Raw genomic sequence first — 3,693 nt, 5'->3', positions numbered from 1 at the left:
TGGATTCGAAACAATGGACCAGTGATGTGGTCCTGTAACGAGTGTTACTCACATGGACATGGGTGGAGGGCTTCATCAGGAGATGGATATTGTCAGACTTCCGGATCAATAAACATATGGTCATCTTCGGTATTGTGCCAACCTCCTGGCCAAAGTGTAAGAGAGATGTCATAATCTACGTCATCGCTATCGCGAGGAAACGGATTTGGTCCTCGAGATGTGAGGCACTCTTTGACAAAACGTTTATAACCCACGTTGAGATAGTGCCGTACATCAAGGAGTGCCTCCGCTCAAGACTGAAGCTAGACTTTGTACGCCTCGGTGAGGCAGCTTTCCGAGCACAGTGGTGCTCTTCAGTACGTTGGGCGAAGGTCGTAGGGGGAAAACTACGCCTGCGGTTTAATCCCCCGTTCCCTTCTAGTCGTATCAGTTTTTGTGTGAAATGTCTGTCTTTTATGTCATTATTTTATTTTGATGTGTCAAGTTGGCAGGAGTGGGTTGGTGGGAGCACTTGGACAGTAACCTGTCGTGGGTAGCTTGGCACATCCTTTTTCTATTCCCCTTCCTATGTCTATGTCTCTGTCACGTCGGAAAGTTGAAAAAAAAAAGAAAATAGTTAAAAAACCTCCTGTCTCTCTTGTCTAGTTTTCACTCTTTTTTTGATTTTGTTATACCCCAATTAAAAACGGGCCCCGGCAAAAAAACTCCTGGGGGTATGTTTGCCCACTCTACCTTTATACCAAATTTAATGTTATTTGACCCAAAATTGAAGGAGTTGAATCAATTTAAAGAAATGGCAGGAGAAGAAGAAGAAGGAGGAGGAGGAGAAGAAGAAGAAACATGAGGAAAAACAATATGACTTCACCACATAGTGGTGAAGCCATAAAAAAAAGATCACGTCCACCGAGGCTCTGGCTTGGCTCTAGGCCCGGGTATTCCATGGTAGTTAGCGGCAATACGGAGCCGGGCACCCGGCTACCAAATTGAGACCTCAGTACATACATGCAGTGCCGATTCATCCATTCCGCAAAAAGCCAGCATGTGTCGGCTTGTCGTATACGTCGCTAAGTACTGCCGCAAATTTACTATACCCGCTTTGTACTTTTTATTTATTTATTTATTTATTACAATTAACCACATACATAATATACATGGAGGGCATGGTGGAACAGGTGCACCTACGTGCTCCTTTTCAAGGCCACCATGCCCACAAATAAATAGACAATGTGCATTAAAAAAATACAAAACAGTGATACTATATATACAAATTTACAAGATGGTAAAAGCAGTAATAACTGGGCTTAACGGGGCCTCGTAGCGCGACAGGAGGTGCAGCCACACGACATCACCCAGGAGCACGGAATGTCCACACTGAAATGTTGATCGAACCTGTTGCGCATGGACAACCGACACTTTCTCTTGTAAGCCGCCGCGTCAGTTGGACTCGACGCGTTAGCTCCCAACGCCCTGGTCTCGACGTCCAGTTTGTTCCATATTGTTATGACTCGTGGCAGGAAGGATGAGGCATAGGACGAAGTTTTCACTCTCGGTGGGACAAGCATGTGAGCCCTAGAGCTCCGAGGAACTCTAGACGAGAAGTTGACTAACCTCGCTATGTCAGTATCATACACTTTTGCACGAGACTTAACAAATGTTACCACATCGGAAATCTCCCTTCTGTAAGACAGAGGCAGCCAGCCCAAACAGGCTAGACGTGACTTGCCGAGAGGAGGGCCCTAAGATGAATTTCGTAGCCCTCCGCTGGACACCCTCGATAAGGGAAATGAGATTTCGCGATGTAGGGCTCCATAGTGGAGAGCAATATTCAAGCACACTTCTGATAAGATAAAGGTACAACGTTTTCCGAATGTCAGTGTTGTAGTGGAATCCTACAGTTCGCTTTACAAAGCCAAGCAATGAGTTAGCTTTGGCCACTGATCTTGCAACGTGGGTGCTACACTTTAGGTCTGATTTTGCTGTGACATCACGATCAGACATACTGCTCACTACAGACAGGGATTTCACTATTTCTGTGGTTTAGTAGCATTTTTATTTGTGGCCGGAATTTATTCGCCCGCGCGCACTAGTTTGGGGGTCTTCATAGGATGTCATCCATCAAATTACTAAGTCGGTGTGGCCTAATCAAACACGAAAGGGAGGGAATGGGAGGGAAAACTTTGTGGGCGGCTGTCCGACCCGCTCTGCTGCTTCTGGTCCGCGGAGCTCGCCACGTGCGAACTCACGGTCTCATGAATATTTATGAGATTCGAAAGGAAACAGTGCCATGGTGATCATGCAAACAGCGCGTGATAACATGAATATTAATCAGGTCAGAATGAGAGCCCCCGCCCATAGATACATGATACTACACATGATACGTCGAAAACATTGTTACCACCTACCTTGGCCGACAAGGACACACCTGCGTCGTCTGCGCGCACACCTGCGTCGCCTGCGCGCACACCTGCGTCGACTGCGCGCACACCTGCGTCGACTGCGCGTATACCTGCGTCATCTCTGCAAAGAGCTTCCTCGTCTGCGCACGAATACCTGCGTCGTGCCTGCCAAGAGCTTCCTCACGCCTGCACAGAAAGAGATTCCTCGGCGACCTCGCTGCGCGCAACGAAAGCTCGCTGCACGGAAGAATACGTGTCACCCCGCCTTGTTGAAGAATGGACGGTCCCCTATTACAGGTCAAGGGTCACAATTTGATTCCCGTCTTTTTCTGGGGTTTTGTTGTGTCTGTCCCGTAATAAAATCACTTTTATTTTTATTCAACGTGTTTAAAAGCATTTATTGCAATAGTGACGTATTTGTTAACTAAACTAAAGTAATCATGAACAATTCTATTTTACTGCAATTGATAAATAGTGCAAGGGAGTAAAGATGCAAGGGCAAAGACCGGTGCCTCTATAGGAATGGTACACCCAATACAGTGTTCCCTATCAACCTATTGCCACCCCAACAATCCAACATGCACAGGGGAATCGTGCCTTCTAACACATTTCCCCCTCAAGTAGCCTCAGAATGTCCCATTTCAACCTCAAATTCTCAAAGGCTTTGCGTTGGTCACTCCGCTCCCTCGCCATTAAACTGATTCTGCTCCCTCATGATTTTAAACACGTTGATAGGGTATTTTTTTATTAATGAATAAAAATAAAAGTGATTTTATTACGGGACAGACACAACAAAACCCCAGAAAAAGACGGGAATCAAATTGTGACCCTTGACCTGTAATAGGGGACCGTCCATTCTTCAACAAGGCGGGGTGACACGTATTCTTCCGTGCAGCGAGCGTTCGTTGCGCGCAGCGAGGTCGCCGAGGAATCTCTTTCTGTGCAGGCGTGAGGAAGCTCTTGGCAGGCACGACGCAGGTATTCGTGCGCAGACGAGGAAGCTCTTTCTGTGCAGGCGTGAGGAAGCTCTTGGCAGACACGACGCAGGTATTCGTGCGCAGACGAGGAAGCTCTTTGCAGAGATGACGCAGGTATACGCGCAGTCGACGCAGGTGTGCGCGCAGGCGACGCAGGTGTGCGCGCAGACGACGCAGGTGTGTCCTTGTCGGCCACGGTAGTGGTGGGAGTCTTTCCTCATGCCCCAGGGCTGTCCTGCACGCAACCAGAAGTGCCTGTTCTGTTCGAAGCTAAACCATTTCGCTAAAGTGTGCAGGGCTAAGAGGGAGAGAAGGTGCAC

Source organism: Branchiostoma belcheri, unplaced genomic scaffold (genome assembly GCF_001625305.1).
Source record: "Branchiostoma belcheri isolate BF01 breed outbred unplaced genomic scaffold, Haploidv18h27 scaffold339, whole genome shotgun sequence".
Classification (NCBI taxonomy): domain Eukaryota; kingdom Metazoa; phylum Chordata; class Leptocardii; order Amphioxiformes; family Branchiostomatidae; genus Branchiostoma; species Branchiostoma belcheri.
This window is presented reverse-complemented; position numbering follows the sequence as displayed.